Source organism: Gorilla gorilla, chromosome 3 (assembly GCF_029281585.2).
Source record: "Gorilla gorilla gorilla isolate KB3781 chromosome 3, NHGRI_mGorGor1-v2.1_pri, whole genome shotgun sequence".
NCBI lineage: Eukaryota > Metazoa > Chordata > Mammalia > Primates > Hominidae > Gorilla > Gorilla gorilla.
The window spans coordinates 158,891,753-158,913,224 of record NC_073227.2 but is presented as its reverse complement, the minus strand read 5'-3'; the positions used below and the strand labels follow the sequence as shown (position 1 = coordinate 158,913,224).

The 21,472-nt window shown below is 38.5% G+C and overlaps 2 long non-coding RNA genes across 3 annotated transcripts in view; one reads left to right on the top strand and one right to left on the bottom strand.

The window, feature by feature from the left end:
* LOC109026513 (uncharacterized) overlaps positions 1–21,472 on the top strand; it is a 98,119-nt gene that overhangs the window by 18,294 nt on the left and 58,353 nt on the right. The window contains exons 4-5 of one of the 2 annotated variants that reach the window (XR_010133512.1): positions 13,862–13,977; positions 15,123–15,228. This is a non-coding gene — a long non-coding RNA (uncharacterized lncRNA). Of the gene's footprint in view, positions 1–13,861; positions 13,978–15,122; positions 15,229–21,077; positions 21,175–21,472 lie in introns of those variants that run through there. The other variant, XR_002005511.4, reaches the window with a different exon arrangement.
* Positions 1–21,472, bottom strand: part of LOC129533062 (uncharacterized) — a 71,163-nt gene that overhangs the window by 47,416 nt on the left and 2,275 nt on the right. The window contains exons 2-3 of the long non-coding RNA XR_010133513.1: positions 21,137–21,283; positions 6,327–7,613 (exon numbers count right to left, since the gene is read on the bottom strand). This is a non-coding gene — a long non-coding RNA (uncharacterized lncRNA). The remainder of the gene's footprint in view (positions 1–6,326; positions 7,614–21,136; positions 21,284–21,472) is intronic.

Genomic DNA, 21,472 nt, shown 5'->3' with positions numbered 1-21,472 from the left:
GTCTGATAGCAAATGTAGAAAGAAGTATGACGTAGTATGGTGAGTTCTATAATAAATTACACCTGCCTTTGCAAAAATTATAACAGTGAGAAAATTATGACAGTGAAAGAGATCTGACCTAACCAACTTCATCTTGCTTTTAGCCTCTAAGCTGCCCTTGTTCATTCCTGGGAGAAGGCCAAGCTAACTTTTGGAGGAATTTCATTTATACTTTAACTTTGAAACAAAGATGACAACAGTTTCTCCTGACACAAAATCCCTCCTGGCCTGGGAACCAGACTGCCTTTGAAAAACTAACAAATTAGCCACAAGATTAGAAATTACAGCTCAGGAGTCATGCAGCCAGAGGCCACAAGATCACCAACCTCCCCAGTTGCTCCTGTAGACAACATTACTATTGTAAAACCTAAGCTTGGTGTTTGTGGTATTTCTTAGGAAGTACATTCCAATGGATCAGCTGGCGCCACCTAGACTGGTGAACTGGCTCATCTGGTCTTGTTGTCCCCACCCAAGAACCTACTCAGTGCAAGAGAACAGCTTCAACCCTCGCAAATTAGCTTTAAAAAACCCTAGCCTCCAAATTTTCGGGAGGCTACTTTGAGTAATAATAAAACTCTTGTCTCTTGTTTAGCTGGCTCTATGTGTATTAAACTCTGTCTTGTATTTCCCTTGTCTTGATAAATCAGCTTTATCTGGGCAGCAGGCAAGAAGAACCAGTTGGGTGGTTACAAAATGAATAGTTCACAGGCAGTGATGGGGCTCACATCATCCCAAAATATGATTGTAGGAGACCAGTATATACAACCCTAAAATATGCCTCTGTGGCATATTATTTTGAGAAACTGCAGACATAAAAGCAGCTCTGAAAAGTTGATCCTTTGTAAGAGAAACTGACATCTATAATGAAAATCTCTATTTGTAAGGGTGTCTCCCTCTCTGCACCCTGAAGAGAGAGATGAGTAATTGGAGAAGATATTGACTTAAATCTGCATAACAAACCTTATCTTTGTTTAAGGTGCTTTTCCTGGTCATATCATAACCAGGCCTTTCCCCACATCCTTCTTTCTTTGTTTCAGAGAACAATGGTATGTAAGCCTGAAGTTTAAATGCTTTTCTTTGAGATCTACTCTAGAGAATTACTCATTTCCTATCTGTCTCATATAAAAATATACATGTTAATAAACGTGTTTATTTTCCTGCTATTAATGTATCTTTTGTTAGAGAGAGTCCTGCATGAGAAACATGAATTGTAGGGAAAATTATTTTTTCTCCCCTACAGCAACTAGAAAGTAAGGAGGGTTATTAGTAGCAGAGTCAAAAAGAAGAAAGCATACACTGGAAAAAACTGTAACTCATATAAAAACAAAACAGATCTAATTTTCTTAATATGTAAAAGGTTTCCATAAATAAGTAAGACTAATTACCTACTAGAAAAATGTGAAAATTATATAAGCAGATAATTCATTAAAAAGAGATACACATAACCCTTAAAATATGAAAAGGTGCTGAACTTGAATCATAATGAAAGAAATAAAACATAAAATTACACTGCAATAACATCTCTTACCTATAAAGATTGATAAAGATATGTAAGTTTGATACACAGTCTTATCAAGAATGTTGGAGAAATGTGAACTTCACATATTGCTTGAGAAAGTATAAATTGGTACAACACATATGGAGAATAACTGAAAATATTTACCATAATTTTATACTCTCTGATGGAACAATTCCAATTTATTCTGTGAGTATACTAGTATGTTTTTGCAAAATGATATATGTGTTACAGGAAAGGGGTCCCAATCCAGACCCCAAGAGCAGGTTCTTGGATCTCACGCAAGAAAGAATTCAGGGCAAGTCCACAGTGCAAAGCAAAAGCAAGTTTATTAAGAAAGTAAAGTGGGCCAGACATGGTGGCTCATGCCCGTAATCCTAGCACTTTGGGAGGCCAAGGTGACAGATCACTTGAAGTCAGGAGTTTGAAACTAGCCTGGCATGGAAAACCCCATGTCTACTAAAAAAACAAAAATTAGCCAGGCATGGTGGTGTGCACCTGTAATCCCAGCTACTTGGGAGGCTGAGGCAGGAGAATTGCCTGAACAAGGAGGCGAAGGTTACAGTGAGCCGAGATGGTGCCACTGCACTCCAGCCTGGGCAACAGAGCTAGACTCTGTCTCAAAAAAACAAACAAACAAACAAACAAAACAAAACAAAATTAAGTTAAATAAATGAAAGTGAAGTGGTGAAAGGACAGCTACTCCACAGACAGAATAGGACGTTCCTGAAAGTAAGAGGAGGAACGTGTCCACCCTAGGTATAATGCTTGTATATATATGTATATATATACATAGGATAAAAATAGATCTTGGGGAGATGTGCTCTGCTACAAGAGTTTGTGATAAAGGATTAATTTTATTAATTACTGTATTTTGCAATAATTGATACTATTATCTTTAAAGCAAAATTATGAATGCCTTTGTTCTCCAGATAGCAGGATATCTGGACACTCCCAAGTCTGGGTCTGTTTCGTAAGCATTATTAATTTGTTCCCTTAACCATAAACCTCTAGAGGCTAAGGATGCTCATTTTCTGGAAATGCAGCCCAGTAAGTCCCAGACTCATTTTCCTAGCCCTCACTCAAAATGGGGTCGCTCTGGTTCAAATGCCTCTGACCTAAGTACAGGACTCTTAATTCCATCATTGCTCATTATAACAAAAGTTAAAAATCATTTAGAGTTTCATAAATAGGAGAGTTTCATAAATAGGAGAGTGATTAAATATACTATACTACAACGCTGACATAAAATACTATACAGCTATATGGGAATAATGCTATACTCTCTATACTAATATGAAAACACCTCTCTCCAAAACACAATCATTTAGTGGAAAAAAGCAGTGTTCAGAACACACTGCATAGCACCCTACTATTTGTGTAAAACCAGAGCAAACTTGTCTTTGCTAATTTATGCATAAATATTTTTGGAAACACAAAGTCAGCCAATGAGAAGTGAAAGGGAACAGCATGAAACAACAGTGCAAAGGAGACTTTTCACTACCTGCCTCTAAATATGTTTGGATTTTGGACTATGTGAATGCAATATCTTTTGTAATTGCCTGATAGGATATTTTTCTGCCAACTGCACACACAAAATCAATTCACTGAGACCACAGTATTGCACTAAAGAAAGAGTTTCATTGATGCAAGAGGAGCTATGCTGAAGATGGGGTTATTACTCAAACCAATTTCCCCAAAGGCTTGGAGGTTAGGGTGTTTCAAGTATAGTTTGATGGGCATGGGGCTAGGGAATGGGTGCTACTGATTGGTTGGGGATGAAATCATAAGGGTGTGGAAAATGGTTCTCTTGCGCTGAGTCTGCCTCTGGGTGGGAGCCACATGACTGGTTGAGTCAAGAATCACAGATCTGGGTGAAATCAGCCAGCCATCAGAAATGCAAAAATCTGAAAAAACATCTCAAAAGACCAATCTTAGGTTCTATAACAGTGATGTTATCTACAGGAGTAATTGGGGAAATTATAAATTTTGTGACCTCCTGAACCATGGCTGGTTATATTTTAGCAGATTTAGGCTCCCTTCATAATGCTAGCCTTATGGCCTTTCATTAGTTTTACAAAGGCAGTTTAGTTTTGGGGAAGGGCAATTATCATCCTTGCTTTAAGGTTAAACTATAAAATAATTCTTCCCAAAGTTAGCTTGGCCTATGCCCAGAAATGACCAAGTACAGCTTGGAGGTTAGAAGAAAGATGGAGTCAACTATGTCAGATTTCTCTCACTGTCACAATTTTTCAAAGGTGGCTTCACTATTTGAAAAAATGAAATTTTTTTTTAAAAAAGAAAAAGAGGAGGGAATAAATACTTCCAATCTTGGCAGTCAGGAAAGCCTTTAGAAAGGAAGTGGTAGTTGAGCTGAATTTTGGAAGATGAGCAGTTCAAGCAAAGAGGAAAGAGAAATGACTGGCATGAGGAAATACTCAGAAATATGAAAATATGTGGAGGGTCAGCAAAACCATAAAAAGACACTTGGAAGGAAGCTTCAAAGAGCGAAAAAGAGAGCAGTGATGTATAAAACAAAGGAAGTGGAAAGCTCCAGGAAGGAGGGCATGATCATTAGCATCAAAAGCTGCCAGGAGGTCACCTAAGGCTGCAGCACTCCCGCCGTTTATCTGCAGCTTATCTGCAGTTGATCTCCACTTTCTGCTCTTGACTTTTTGCCATTGGACACTGTGGTTAAAGGTGTTGGTTTTGTTTCTAGTTTTGCTAACCAGTGATTTGCAGATTCTTTGCTATCAATGTGTTTCTTTGTTAGGCACTTGGATAATGAAAAAGGTAACAGATATAACAGATGACTTTAAAAATTTTTAAATCTATTTTGTGAGAAAAAATTGCATCAGCTAAAGAGCTTATGGACAATTAGAACGTGGTATACCTAAAAATGCAAAATAGTACAAACAAATTTATGATTTTCATAGCACTTAGTTTGTTAAGATACATTACAGGGCTTATTGAGCGGTAATCAAATGAGGTAGCACATATAATAATAAACCATCATGGAGTACAGTATGAATACAAGGAATGCTGATGAAGACAATAATGATGATGCAAACATAACGATAATCTCAAAACGAAGGGAACATTTCATCCTAGCTCTGTGTTTTCCTTTGTGCTTAAGCCTCTTCCTCCCCATGCTTTTTCTTCAGAACGTTCCATAACTGTGTGGTTAAATGGATAAAACTGGCCAGAATTCCAAAAAAAGCTTCATGAATTTATGTTGGGAAAAGGAGCAGGACATTCAGGAAATAAGAGACTGGATTATGTTGACAGAAGGAATAGCAGGAGCACAACTCTAGTCTCCTGAAAGGGTGTGGCTTGTTCTAGCCCCAGGGAATGGGAAGAGTCTGCAGTTCTGACTGATCATAAACTAGGGGTGCGATAGTGGCCTGACCATTTCACCTTTCTCAATTTCAACTTGATTACCTATAAAACGACAATATCAGTGGTTTCAAATTTTTCTTTTACAAGTGCAATTTTATTTTTCTTAGGTAAACTGTGCTTAAAAGACCAGTAGATAGAACAGTGGTAGGAGTTGCTCTGGCTGGAGCAGGTATGGGCAACCAGCTGCCCTCTTTTCTCACTGCCTTTTGAGATGGCCTCTGAATGAAGCACCATAATCCAGTAAATGAGGGAATTGGACCATCTTATGGCCCATTCAAGTTCTAGTTTTTTTTTTGTTTTTGTTTTTTTTTTTGAGACAGAGTCTCATGTCACCAGACTGGAGTGCAGTGGTGCGATCTTGGCTCACTGCAACCTGTGCCTCCCGGGTTCAAGTGGTTCTTCTGCCTCAGCCTCCTGAGTAGCTGGGACTACAGGCACACGCCACCACACCTGGCTAGTTTTTTTTTTTTCTTATGTATTTTTAGTAGATATGAGGTTTCACTATGTTGGCCAGGCTGGTCTCGAACTCCTGACCTCGCGATCTGCCCACCTCGGCCTCCCAAAGTGCTGGGATTACAGGCATGAGCCACCGTGCCCAGCCTCTAGTTTTTAAAATTGTCCATGGCTTTAGTATTCTGAGAGCACTGAAAAGGTGATTAGTCAAAGGATGAGATTATTCTAAAAAACATTTCTCAATGTCTTCTTTGATCATTTCAGTAGTATTTCAACTTTGGATTATAAAAAAGCTATTTCCTTGGGCATCATGGTGGTCTAGGAACCCCAATAACCTTACTGAGATACCTATATACCAACCTCGGAATCTTATAATTGAAAGATACATGGGTTGGCAGTTACATATTATATAAACCTCAAAGGCAAATACAATGCGAGCTGTTTAAAAGTCTCAACTTAATATCAAACTATGCTTATTGGCATTATATTATTCTCCTATAATATATGCACAGGAAAATAAATTATTTTATAACAGAGAGCAATGTATCAAAAAGCTAATTTTCCTCACAGCATAGATAGTTCTCTATATTTCATTATGTCACATGCACAGTGAAAGGTTATTGTGTTAGTATGTTAGGGTTCTCCAGAGAAACAGAATCAATAGGAGATATATATATTATTTCCTATTATATATGTAAGTATATATATAAAAATATTTAGGTTGGTGCAAAAGTAATTGTTTTGGACACTACTTTCAATGGCAGTAGGGTTTTAGACATTACTTTCAATGGAAAAACCTCAATTACATTTGCATCAACCTTATACACACACACACACACACACTCACACATATATATGAGATTTATATATATATATATAATTATATACATGTGAGATTTATTATAATAAATTGGCTTACTTGGTTATGGAGTCTGAGAAGTCCCATGAAGTCCCATGATCTGCCATCTGCAAGCTGGAGACCCAGGAAAGCCAGAGGTGTAATTTGAAGGCCTGAGAACTGGAGAGCTGATAGTGTACATTCCAGTCTGAGTCTGGAAGAGCACTGAGAGCAGAAGATTGATGTCTCAGCCCCAGCAGTCAGCAGAGATTGAATTCAGCCTTCCTCAGTCTTTGTTTCATTTAAGCCCTCAATGGATAGGACAATTCCCACCAACACTGATGAGGGCCATCTGCTTTACTCAGTCCACCCATTCAAATGCTAATCTGTCTCTCTTTCTTCTTCGTCTTCTTTTTTTCTGTTTTTGTTTTTTTGTTTTTTATGAGATAGGGTCTCACTTTATCACCCAGGCTGGAGTACAATCTTGGCTTACTGCAACCTCCGCCTCGCAGGCTCAGGAAATTCTCATGCCTTAGCCTCCCTAGTAGCTGGGACTACAGGTGTGCGCCACCACATCCAACTAAACTTTGTATTTTTTAGTACAGACGGTGTTTTGCCATGTTGCCCAGGCTGGTCTCAGACTCCTGAGCTCAGGCAATCTGCCCACCTCAGCCTCCCAAAGTGCTAGGATTACAGGCATGAGCCACCACACCCGGCCTTCAGATGCTATTCTCTTACAGAAACACCCTCACAGACACCTCCAGAAATAATGTTTAATCAGATACCTGGGCATCCTATAAGCTCAGTCAAGTTGACATGCAAAATTAATCACTAGTCATGAAATTCAAAGCTTAAATGTAGTTATGATTTCTGGTAAACTTTTAGGCTATACTTAATCAATCTACATTGGTTTATTATAAAGAGATGGTACCACCCTAATAGTTGATTCATATTTCTAACCCTTACATGGTGTTTAACTTAATGTTGGTAAGCCAGCTTCTTGCTTTCCAAAAAAATAAAATACGTCGATGCTGCCTAACTGCAATTAACCAACATTCTTAAAGCATTTGCCAAAATGGATTGTTTATGAGAACTCATGGTGCTCAGCACTCACTTTCTTCAATAAAATCAATTGAAAAGGTCTAACTGTTGGTGAGTGAAGACTGTGGCGGCTTTAGCTGCCTTCTGATTGCTTGGGCAGATGTGTGTCAGCATGCTTTCTCTTATTCTGGGGAGTGAAGGAAGTCCCCTTATGTGTGTGCCCAGGACTGGCTCCTGTTCCTGGAATAAATACCATCATGTTGTGCAGTCTTGCAGTTTCTAGTAAGTGCTGTGCATGATTGGCATGTCCTTCAGAAAGCAGCGAGCCTGGATAGGAGACAGAAGGGAAAGCGAGAATGATATCAATAGCCTCCAAGGGGATTTATTTTAAAGCCTGCCATGTTGTCAACATTGTTTCAATACGACAGCTGAGGCTTTTGCCAAGTATTGAACATCTGACCCCATTTGGCTCGTCACTTTAAGCTGTGCCTTTTTCTAAATGGAAGGGCTGACCCTCCGAGAAACCGTAGTCTGTGTTTGGTTCATCACCGAGTTCAAGATGATTATCTGAAGTTTGTTTGAACCTCACGGGAGAATAAAATTGAACTGAAAATCTCACCCCAGCAAATTTCCCCAGTGATGTTTGGCCCTTCGGCTTTTGCTTAGAAATGACATAAAAGCAGCTTTTGTCCCCTGGTCATTTGGGACTGGATGGTAGATTCCAGACATATCATATGCCATTCTGGTGATAATCCAGCAGGGAAAGAAATGTATTTAATCATTTTTGAAATGAGAAATAGGACATGGAGTTTAATTTCAGCTTAAACATTAAGTTGTGTTTCTTTTGCTGATAGATATTGTCATATACAACAGTTTATGCATTTCAACTTCCAGAGACTGAGAATTTTCCTACTAAAAATTCAACAGCTAGGATAAGTGAAATCTAAGCTTTCAGAAATAGTCAATAAGAATGCAAACTTTGAAGTTAGACTTGGGTTTAAATTTTGACTCTACCACTTCTTAGAGATGAAACCAAGAGCAAATCATTAACCTCTCTGAACTTTGCTCTACTTATCTTTAAAACAAGGTCAACAGTGCCCCCTTTATAAGCCTGAAATAAAGATTATATAACCTCTAAGTATAGTGTCTGGATCTTAGTAAATTCTTTATAAATGGTGACAATTTTTATGTAATAAACAGAGAACACAGTAGATATGTAAAATATGCAATAAGCCTGTAAATTTGTTTTATTCATATTTGCCACTAATCCTTCCAAGGTAATAGATCTTATTAAAAACAATAATTACAGTAATGCAATGATACCTTTGGAGGGATATTATTTTACTAAACATTGCCATTTTACTTTATAAATGTTTAAAAGAAAGGAATTGTGTCTTTATACTTCACTGCATATTGTAGGTACTTGCTATGTTTTGCTCTAAAAAACTGACATACCACACTATCAACCAATATTTTAACAATTTTTAAATAACAGAACTTTATGTATAATATTAAGAAATGAAAGGCATTTTTATCTTGGAGATTATAATTTAACAAGTTTTGATCTTCAAATTTTTGTCTTCCTAAACGAAGGAACATTATCATCCTTTGAATTGTAAACAATTACGCCAGGAATGAGGAATAGTCCCAAGCTGGCTGTGGAATTTGCAGTAGTATTGAGATGGCTTAATGTGACAGTTGAGGACCAAAATGTGTTAACTAGCTTTGTGGCATTTCAGCTGGACTATGTGGATAACTTTCCTTTCTAAACATTTATCTGGTGATATCATGTATCCTCATATAATCAAATCAATAATAAAATAGGAGTGGATTAGTGGGTTGGTTCATGACTATTCACATCGTTTATTTAGCACAGTAAGATGCTATATATATATATATATATATATATATATATATATATGTTGTTGTTGTTTGTTTGTGTTTTAGACAAGGTCTTGTTCTGTCACCCAGACTGGAGTGCAGTGGCATGATCATGGCTCACTGCAGCCTTGACGTCCTGGGCTCAAGTGATCCTCCCACCTCAACCTCCTGAGTAGCTGGAACCACAGGCATGTGCCACCATGTCTGACTGATTTTAAAATTTCTTGTAGAGAGGGGATGTCACTATGTTACTCAGTTTGGTCTTGAACTCCTGGGCTCAAGTGATCCTCCCACTTCAGCCTCCCAAAGCACTGGGATTACAGGTGTATACCACTGCACCCAGCCAAGATGCAAAATTTTAAGTATTTAAAATTTTCTGTATTTAAATTGGTAGTTCTAGCCCAGGCATGGCAGCTCACCCCTGTAATCCCAACACTTTGGGAGGTACAGGCAGAAGGATCACCTGAGCCCAGGAGTTTAAGGCTGCAGTGAATTAGGATCCTAGGACTGTGCCACTGTACTCGAGGCTGGATGACAGAGTGAGACCCTGTCTCATAATAACAACAACAAAAATACATCTGTACTTCTAACCATAATTTTTTTTCTTTTTAAATTATTTAATTATATGGTTCTGTCAATGAAATGGGGAAGCAGTAAAAATTGAGTTAAAAATATTAATTTTAGGGCTGGGCACCATGGCTCACACCTGTAATCCCAGCTCTTTGGGAGGCCAAGGCAGGCAGATCACCTGATGTCAGGAGTTCGAGACCAGACTGGCCAACATGGTGAAACTTTGTCTCTATTAAAAATACAAAAATTGGCCAGGTGTGGTGGTGTGTGCCTGTAATTCCAGCTATTCAGGAGGTTGAGGCATGAATATTGCTTGCACCAGGGAGGAGGAGGTTGCAGTGAGCTGAAATCATGCCACTGTAATCCAGCCTGGGCAACGAGTAATATTCTACCTAAAAGAAAAAAAAAAAAAAGATTAATTTTGATATATTAGGGGAGGTAGCAGAATTTGAGCTATTATACGGGGTACAGCAAAGCTAAACTGCCTGATTTATTGTATGGCTAGAAATGCAAACAAAGTCAATTCCAAAAGTGGTGTTTTCAAAATACTTAGAACAAAGCTATCAATGGAATAATAGCTTCTTGGGGAGGCTCCTTTTAAGAAAAATATCCATTAGAATGGCAGGTAGTTTTAATGCATAAACAATTTTATTCCTTTATAGTCACACACCATGCTGTTTTACTTAAGAACTTGGTCTTTTCCTGAATACTAGCCCTATGCTACTCACTTTCACTATGTCACTCCAATAGAAAACTGAAAATTATAAAATAAAGCATTAGAAACTCTTTTAAATTTGTTATCAAAAGAAAACTATTTGTTATTAGCAGCCAATGATTATGTCTTCCTAGTCAACCTTAAACATGAGTCGACATGGATAGGAAAATAACACAGTAGATGCCTTGATTGCTTTTAGCTCTCTGAAAATAGGCAATTAATTTCCTTCACAGAAAAAAAAAATTTTTTCTTTAAAGTTGACTAGTTAAGTGTAGGAGTAATCAAAGCAGCCAACTCTGGAGCAAAAGGCAGTGACTTACGATTTGGTCCATTTACTTAGTGCATGAATTTGTTTTCTAAACTGTATCATGGGGTAATAGGACTGATAATCGTAAGTAGGACTGTAAGAAGGATGGCATGAAAATATTTGAAACAGATGATGGTGCGTGTGTTTAGAAAGACTAGAAGAAAGGCTAGTGTCTTTCAGGTTCTGTGTATGTTTCCCTGGATTTAACTTCAACCTCTCATATTACATTTTTTATTTTTAAAAAATTGTATGTTCTTAGGAATTCAGAAACTAGACAGTCAACATTTCCGGCTGAAGTCAGTTACGTGGTAGACATTCTCTGAGCTCATGCTAAGATATTTTTCTTTTCTTTTTAAAATACCTTATGTCTTAACCATTTTCTCCTCTGACATTTGTATTTCTATCACCTTAATGACTTAAGGAATATAAACTGGACTTACTGTTTTGCTGAATGTCTGATCATTCTAATGGCACCTGACTTATCCAAATTTCCCCAGAGAAATGACTAAATTCAGTAGGAAAATTATTTCATTGGTCTTATGCATCACACATAAGACAGTAATATTCTTTCTCTTTTTAATAATAGCATTACTTTGTTGGTAATTCTGTTAATTTCACTGAAGGCATTTTAAAAAATGAATTATACTCTACCTATCTCTTCATAACTGTGTTCTATTAGTTTCTGAACACTTATCCATTTAATCAGGGCTGTTTTGAATACCTCTTCTATTCTTATTCTACTAAGAATGCCTGGGTACTTGAAAGATTAAAAAATAAATAAAACAAATTTAATCATAACTAAAACCTCATTGAATTTTTTTTATACTCTTTATTAGTGGGTGTGATCTCAAAGGGGTCTTGTTTTATCTCTCATAGAAAGATGGAGTTGATAAAGTTGTAATTCAAATTCTGCTAAAATTAATCTTAAAACAATTAAAGTATTGTATATTGCACAATTAACTGTAGTCTAAATCTCTGCCATACTTTCTAGCTTACTCTCATAGTGTAATCAGCACAAGCAATATAGATTATGCCTACTATGGATTGTTATAAAATACATGAAATGGCCAGAGAGTATAAAATACCACTGGGATGCATTTTTTTTTAAGATGGAGTCTTGCTCTTGTTACCCAGGCTGAAGTGCAATGGCACGATCTTGGCTCACTGCAACCTCCGCCTCCCGGGTTCAAGCAATTCTCTCTGCTTCACCCTCCCAAGTAGCTGGGATTACCAGTGACTGCCACACACCGGGCTAATTTTGTATTTTTAGTAGAGATGAGGTTTCGCCATGTTGGCCAGGCTGGTCTCGAACTCCTGACCTAAGGTGCCCTGCCCACCTCGGCCTCCCAAAGTGTTGGGATTACAGGCATAAACCACAGTGCTGGACTGCATTTTTATAAAATTACTTCTCCTAAATACATCCTGTTAATAGCATGAGGATGCTTCATACCAATTTTTCTTTCTCTGTGCTTCAGTATTTTTTTCTTTCATTGTATTATTATTAGTGTGTACTAAGGAGTAGCTCTTTCAAATAGAGTGTTTTTTTTTTTTCAGCTAGAAATCTTGGTATCTCCTGTTCTCCCCTTGATCCGCTCTCCTTGTACGTCTGCTGTTTCTCAACCACCTCATACAAGGATAAAGAGGTGGTGGCCTCCTTGAGCTTTTAAGAGTCTTTGAATGAATTTTAAATTGTTTAGAGGCTTTTCTCTCCTATCTAGAGTCTTTCGAAACTGTGACTCAATTTTTTTCGTTTGTACAATCAGCCCTTTGTCTTTGGGGTTTCCACATCTGTAGAGTCAACAAATCAGACTGAAAATATTTGGGAAAAAATTTGCATCTGTACCAAACATGTTCAGACGTTTTCTTCTCATTCCTTAAGCAAAACAGTATAACAACTATTTACATAGCATTTATATTGATAGGTATTATAAGTAATCTAGATACAATTTAAAGTATATGGTAGTATGTGAGTATGTTATATGCAAATACCACACCATTTTATATCAGAGATTTGAGCATCTGTGGATTTTGGGATCTGCAGGAGCTTCTGGAATCAATGCCCCAAAGCCCATGGATATTGAGGGACAACTGTACTTGGAACTGATATGTGTTGCTTGGAAATTAAAATTCCTAGTCTAAGGTTTTAAAAGTGGCTAGCCTAATAAAAATTTCAAGGTCACTTTTTTTTTTTTTAAGAAAACATACCATTACCTAACACGGAAAAAGAATTAGTTTACAAAGAAAACATAGACAAATTTGGTCAAAGATATTGAGGCAAGGAAATAAAAAGGAACCATGAAAAGCTGAGCTAAAAGGATGTTTTCCAATTTAGAAAAAGAGAGTCATCTTCTAAAATCCTTTTGAAAATAGTGCAGAAGCCATAAAGTATATAATTATTTCTCTACTCTAAAAATGGTATATGATTGAAACAACATAATATTCTGGGGGGAAAAAAACCCAAATCACTTCAGTTATATTTGTGCTTTGTTCTTATAAGCCATTTCAATTTGCTGAAGCCGGAGGACTATTAAACCTAGTCTCTGAAATTTTGAAGTGTCCTGAATCCTGTTTTCTGTGAACAACTAAAACTCGGTTATATACATAAAGTGAAATTTCAATAACTGAACATATGATTGTAAGATCTTATGAAGGGATGATAATCAACGGAATTAATGAGAGTGTTTAATTTCATGCAGCAATTTTCACAAAAGGTAGAGCACAACAGTAAACTCCATGAGTTGCATTGTAATCAAGCTCCTCTTGTAATGAATGCAGGCCCTTAATTTATTGAAACTAATTTTGAAATCATGGTACCATACACGCTGTCTACTGTAGAAATAATTTATAAACATTAATTGCAGGAAAGAGAGGATCCATTTGCTTCAAAGAGCCCATCAGCAAGCTGTCCTTCCTGTTTTATCAGTAAGCAAAGCTGAGAGCAAATAACAGATGGGACTGTCCCTTGGTGGTGGCGCAGAGCATGCATGAAATATAGCACAATCTTCCTCCAGTGTGTTATGCTTTTAACAGTGGAAGATCAGAGCAGGAGAGGTGTGGGCCAGGATGAATGACTGTCTCTGATGAAACATTCCTTTCTTCTAGCAAGATTCCTGTAGCAGATTGAGCTCTGGCAGTTGATCTCAGTGGCTTGATAGAGTGTCATTATAAAAACGCACCTGGAAGATTCTGTGGAAAAGAGACAACCTCAGAAGACCAAGGTGAATCCAAGGCCTGATCTGGACTCTTAATGGGTGGTCAAATTCTAGTTCCTTTAAATAAGCATCAAAGACGCCACAAAACCACAGATAAAGCTGCCATAGACAGCTATATTTGGTACTCATTTATCATTTGTCACAAGCATTTCATCCTCTTGCAATATTTTTTTCTACTTAGTACTTCTACAAGAAGGTGAGTAGTTGTGCATTTGATGTGTGTTGGGGGGTGTGAGGCTAAAATCTTCTGCCTCTGTTGTTTGTGTAACCACACTGAAGGCTGTTACTAGGGCTGTGGAAGCTGGATTTAGTATATGTTATTCCTAATGGAAAAATCTATCAGCCCCACTTCAGTTGCTATTATTAAACAGCTTTTAGTCAGTCAGATATGAAGTGATCCCCAATTCCACTAGTAGATTCATGCTCCGTTCATTATCACTGTTCACAGTAGCTTTTCTAAATGTTTTTCACTTATCCTGGGTTTCTAAGTCTGCCTGATTCCTTCAGCTTTGGACACTGCTCTTATGTCCTGTTGAAGTGAAAAGATCAAGGCTGCCTGATCTCCTTTAACAAACAACTGTAACCTGCCCCTCTTTGATTTACGATATCATTGTCATCATTAGTCCTTTTTCTCTCTCCTATTTTAGGGAAAATATTACCCTCTTCTTTTAAAAAGTTAATCCACACACATGCTCTTAATTTAACCATTTCCATTCATTCTTCAATTATCCCCGTGATTACTGAAATATTCAGTCTTTTTCTCTTAAGTGCATTCTCTAATTGACTTGATGAATTTATGTCTTATAAAGAAAAGAAACAAAGCATTACTTCCAAATCTGCATTGCCCTTCAAACTACTATCTCCTCTATTTCTATGAAATTTCTTAAAAGATTAGTCTGTCATCATTAGTTCCTGTAATTGTTCTTCATCTAATTTACTCCTCTCTTTATTGCAGTCTCACTTTCTGCTCCCCAGTCACTTGAAACTGTTCTATCAAAGCATATAATTCCTAATCTATCAAACAGTCGTGATCACTTCAGACTATTAGGCATATGAACACTCTCTCTACATTGAGTTTTCAAGTCTTGGCAGAAGGCACGGTTTCATGTCCAAGGATGAAGAGGTAATATGCTTTGTCTTTCTATACTCAGGCAGAGAGGACAAAGGCACATAGCCTTGGTTTGACAAGTCAGATGGTCCCATCTGGGGATAGAGGAAAAACGATCCACAGTGCCACAGTAGCAGCAGCAGCAGAGACTGGAACAGAGGTGATAGTGCTAGCTAGAGACTCTGTGGTGTCCCAATCTAGCCTTTTCCTATGCGGTGTTTCTTGTTGACAAATCTCCCTTGGTTCCCACTGACTTTCTGAGCCTTCCTGGCTAAGTTTCATATAATTCTGTGAGCTAACTAATATCTTTGCCATAAATTACTTGCTTGCCTTAATTGAAACATATTTGGTTTATCTTCCTTTGAACTAAAGACCTCATTAGTACAGAAAGTCATACTTTGGAATCAGTTTAATGTAATAGAGTTTTAGGGAAAGTGGAGTGAAAAGTCAGCAAGTGGAATTGATTTTCAGACTGGGGCCAAAAGTGGCAAAATTCCATTTGTCCTCACAGACACGATCCTGGTAGCCCATCCTATGCCATGGTGAAAGAGCTAACTAAACAGTGCCTTTGGTCCCTGTAATGAAAGGCTCTCTTAGAATGAAATGCCTATTCAAGGCGAGGTTTTGGGGAAACCAAGTTGCCACCGTCATTGAAAAGATGAAAGACTGTAGGGATGCAGTTGATGTTTGGAGGGCACCGAATAGCTTAAAAAAAAAAAAAAATTGGCTGGGCGCAGTAGCTCACGCCTGTAATCCCAGCACTTTGGGAGGCCGAGGCAGGCAGATCACGAGGTCAGGAGATCGAGACCATCCTGGCTAACACCGTGAAACCCTGTCTCTACTAAAAATACACAAAATAGGCTGGGCGTGGTGGCGGGCGCCTGTAGTCCCAGCTACTCAGGAGGCTGAGGCAGGAGAATGGTGTGAACCCAAGAGGTGGAGCTTGCAGTGAGCCGAGATGCGCCACTGCACTTCAGCCTGGGTGACAAAGCGAGACTCCGTTTCAAAAAATAATAATAATAGTAATAAAAGAAAAATGATAAGTTAATCTTCTTAAATTATTGATTATGGCAAAGACTGAGTTCCTGGAACTCTCACAATCCTAACAGAGTCTCAATTCTCTCTAATTCTTTCAACTTTCATGTAGGTGAAAATCAAACTCCAAGTTTGATATTATGATTGCCAAATTATACTATCAGTTGATTTTAGAGTCTTGCTGGTCCTTGTATGAGAAAGTGAGAGACAGCAATGCTCAGAAAACTATAGGACTGGAGGATCCTAAGCATAAGAATTAGACAATGTGGGGTGATTCCAAAGCCTTGAACTCATAGCCTTTTCCCCCTCTGTAGTTGTGTGCTGGAGCCAGCTCGTCAGCTCCTGAGATCAACTGCATTTATCTCATCTCTACTCTGTGTCCATGATATGTTGACAATTTGAAGTCAGTTACAAGTATTTGAAATGCCACAATCAGGGCTGTCCCTAACCCCCTTGCCGGAGAATGGATTGTTAAACATTTGCCAGTGCAGTACTGTTAATGGCATCACAGAAGTGCATCCTCCCTTCTTCGATGGAGGTGGCTTTTCTTGCTTGGAGTCTGTATTTCCTTTCTTTTTCAGAGGCTGACTTTGCAAGAGAGAGTCCGTTTACCACTTAGAACCGTGAACACCACCCCTGCCCTCATTTATCTCCAGACTTGAACTAGTGGTTAAATCCCAACATGTCCCAGAGAAGTCAAATGCATTGTAAAATCTGGGTGAGAAGATTTCTTTCTTTTGATCTTATGACAACAAAACTTGGGACTATGGGTACTAGTAATTGACCTTGGACAGGTAACGTGTAATTTTTCAAAAGAATAAATGTATCACTCTGAGCTTCTATATTGAAAGAGTTACCCAGAGTGGCTACAGTGGGTCTGATTCTTGGCTCATTTGCTTGGTTATAATCTGGGTTTCATGGAGGCTTGGGATAGTGAAGTTGCGATCCTAGAAATCTCTTAAATAATGCAGGGAAGGGTAGCAAGTACTCTGGGTTGGAATTATACATAAATCACCTTCATCCTAATTTATTACCCAAGATGTCTAGAAGATAATTTCTTTACCAGTATCTTGAGGAATGTATTGGTGAAGGGAGTTTTGAGGAGAGTTTGTTCTACTGTTCTTCCTAAGCTGAGGATGTTGATGGCAGATGCTTCAGTTGACATGGTTTCCCTGATTGAAATGAAAAGGAAACTATTCTAGGGCAGCAGAGGCCAAGTAGCAGCATTCAAAGGAAGGACGCAAAATCATTGTGGTTATCATAAAAGGCAGCAGGGCAATCTCATCAGCAGAGTGTTATGTATTACAGAAATCTTTGGTAGTGGTTCACCAGTCACTGGGTCTCTTGACTGAAATAGATGATAGTACATTAGTCCTTCTTGATTTGTGTTATGGAAAACACCCCACACCTGGGAAGTATAGGTCTGACCTGGGTCATCATTATGGGAAGTTGCTCATTCTCTCCCAATTCTCAGACCTGAGTTAACGCCATAATCAAGAATTCTTTGAAGATGGACTCAGCAATAATATCACTTGTTTGTGCAATAAATCCTCCCAGCCTTCAGCAAAGGATCTTTGGCTATTGCAGATATTGCAGATAAATAGCTTTTAATCTGGTTTGCCTATTCTTTGTTCAGGGGTTTATTCAGAATGGCTAGAAAATGCTGTCCTTTTGGAGAAAAAAATTCCAAAGAGCTACTACTGTTTTACATCAATGATCTAGCAAACAGCATGAATAGTGATATTACATTCTAAGGGTAATGTGCTTTTAGGGGTCAACATTCACATAAACATTTTCAGGTACCAAATGTTACTGTTTTAACTTTGTGACAAAAATAGACTGCTTGCATTTTAGGTCATGCTGATAAAATACTTCCTAGAATCTGGCTACACAGACATTTCATGCCAGGTATTATTTATATGTGAATAGAATGCAATGGAATGTGAATAGAATGCAAAGGAGCTATAAAATTCCATATAGTAAAAATACATACAGTAAACATGCCCTGGAAAACAGAAATAACCAGAGCTTTGGGATATTGTTAAACACCAACTCAGAGCTATCCTGATTCCTGGAGACTGAGAATAACACTGTCTCTACTGATCAGAATGACAAATTGTACTTCAGGTTATAAATTGAGTTTTGATCTCAGTTGGCCTCTAGGTAGTCCAGTCTTGTGGTAATTTTTCTGAGGATATGACTGGAATAGGTCTCTTAAGCAATTGGCAGAATCCCCAAATGGGTCTCTGCACCATGGAGTGGGGCCATTGTGATAGAAAATGCCAAGCTTCTGGTATTGCCCTTACCTACTAAAGCACTAAAATCCAAAGAAGTATTGCATTCATAGATGAATTACAGAAATTAAAAATATCATTAAAAGCCTGAAAGATGTTGGGTTGATGATTCTTTTTGTGTCTCTATTTTGTCCCGTGCTTAGAAGATGTAGCGATACTGAGCGATCATAAATTGTACCCCCGGATGGTCATTTAACAAATATTTATTCAGTAGCAACCAAGATTGATGCTTTGTGCTAGGTGTCAGGGGTACAATGATGAGCAAATCTTGACATGGTCTTTGCTTTTGTAGCACTGATAATTTAATGGTACAAACTGGACAGTCACTGCTCAAGATAATTCTATAAGCTTGTGTTACAGGGGAACCCTCTGTTGTCCTGGGGTGTGTGTGTATCTGTGCGTGTGTGTATGCAGGGAGTTTTGGAGGAGAAAATGGGAAAGGTAGGAAAAGTCTTACTTCAGCAAGTGATATTTCAGATGAGCTCTAAGGCAGAGGTAGGTGTCAAAGAGCACAGACAAAGGAGTCCGTGCAGTGATTCCATAGCAGGAGAGAAAAGTGTACTTGAGAAGCAAATGGAAGACAGTACACCTGGAGTGAGGAATGTGAGGTTCAGAGTGACCAAGAGGAGCCTGAAAAGTAGACAGGGACCTGAACTTGCAGGATTTTCTCTGATCTGAATAGCAATGAGAAATCAAGTGTGTGGCTTTAAACAGGGATGATATAATATCACGATTAGACATGTAAAAGAATACTCTGGGTGCAGTATGGGTATGAACAGAGAGTGGCAAGGTATGTTATTGAATTGTTGCAGTGAGAGTTTGTTGTATGGATGTAGAAATAGGTAGATAGAGTTATGAGACATTTAGGAATTAATATTAATAGGACTCATGATTGACTGTTGGTGATGGATTGAACACTGGGTGTGAGACAGTAGAAAATATAAAAGTGTTCTTATATTTCTGGTTTGCATAGCAGGATATACATAAATATGTATATATATTCATCGTGTATATACTGAATGAGAATAAGATTGGGGCCAATGATCTTAGACCTATAATATTTGAGGGGCCTGACACACATTCATATGAAGATGTTGAGTGAGAAATTAGACATGAGGATAAATAACAGGAACTGGTTTGGTGATGAAATAAATATGGAAGTCATTGGTCCGTAGATGGGAAATGAGGTCCATTATGTGGAGAAAATGCAGACGGAGGAGAGAAGAGCCCGAGGCTGTGCAAGGACAGACATCAGCACATGGGGTAAAAGTGCCCTTTGAGAAACAAAAATAAAATCCTAAGTCCCTAAACCAACTGAATAGACCCCTTCTTGGCCAAGGGGACCTCAGAGAAACCTTAAAAATGGAGTTCACAGCCATGACACGATGAGAGGTCAGATGTGCCTCGTATACCTCCTCCCTTGCTAACCGCCACTAGGTTCTCTTCCCTAGGTGTTTAACAGAAACCAGCCCTTTTGAAAGATTCCTTCTGCCACCTATAGGAAACAACTGCCTGATGCTGCCCCTCCCTTTCAGTTTTTTTTTAAATTTATTTTTTATTTTCATTTTTTGAGATGGAGTTTCACTCTTGTTGACCAGGCTGGAGAGCAATGACACGATCTCGGCTCACTGCAACCTCCACCTCCCAGGTTCAAGTGATTCTTCTGCCTCAGCCTACCGAGTAGCTGGTATTACAGGTGGCTGCTACCACATCTGGCTAAATTTTTATTTTTAGTAGAGACGGGGTTTTGCCATGTTGGTCAGGCTGGTCTCAAACTCCTGACCTCAGGTGATCCACCTGCCTCGGCCTCCCAAAGTGCTGGGATTACAGGCGTAAGCCACTGCACCTGGCCCTTTTCACAGTTTTGACACAGCAACTGACCAGCATTCCTTCCTGATAAGAGACCATTGACCATGAAGTGCTCCTGGGGCCCGTCTTTGTAGGCTGCCACATAGAGGTTCTTTGTGTCCTCTGGTTCACCTTTTGATGTATAAGGTCTAATTGTAATACATTTAAATGTTAAGTCTTCATCCCAGAGTGAACATGGGATGCATGTTACACATGCTGTGCCTCCCCTTTGTGAATATTTATATCTCCTTCTATGACCTGCTGAATATGTATACTTAGCCACCCTGTTAGCCATAAATCCATCTTATTTTTCCTATCCTACCCTCTACATGCCTGTTTCCAGCTTCTAGACAGAGGCTACACTTCTCAGTCTGTCAGAATGGTCGCCGGCAGGCTCCAACCCTTCATGAGAAGAACCTTTAAGCTCTCCTTTCAGATTTATGAAGTTAATCACTCTTCAGTTGACACCCTAAAGTGCAGTCAGTAAAGTGTGATGCACTCAGCAAGGACTTACTAAAGGTTTATGGAACTAAAAACAAAACTGGTAAGAGGAAAGAGCACCCTTCAGCTCTCTGACTTCTTGCCAGCTTAGTCTTGGGTTTGTTTTTACTCTTTAGCTCCATTGCAACGTTTGGCTGGATTTCTCTGGTTCTGATAATCTTGGGTATTAGGTATTTGATGAGGTAATTCAAATAGTGTGTAAAGTGTTTCTTATTGATAAAATGAATTTTGGATACTCTACTTCACGCTCACACTAATTTTTCTTTTGTGTGCTTTTTAATACTTAGCAAACTCTATTTTATCTTAAATTCTTCATCTAGGAATCTGCCCACCACTCAAGCCTGGGAAAGCTGGCAGAGGATGCACGTGTTTTACTCACCTGAGTGTTCACAATGCTCGTGAGGTGCCTGCCTGATAGTAAGTGCTGCTCTTTCTTAACATTCTTTTTTCCTTTAAAATTTGTTTCAATCCATGAGGTAAAAAATAATGACGATATAGATAGACGAACAGTTCATGTTGTTTTTCCCTGCAGTCAGACAAAAATTTCAACACAAACTTTTATTCCTGGCATTTGGCTTAAAAGTAAACGTCAGCTACGTCAAGAAGCTAATGGTGTTCTCTGCATATCTCACCAGTCACTGATTCTTCTACTTAATATAAAAATGCATTTCCAAAATCTTACCACTGGGGGGCAGCATCGTGCAAAGCTAGCCTT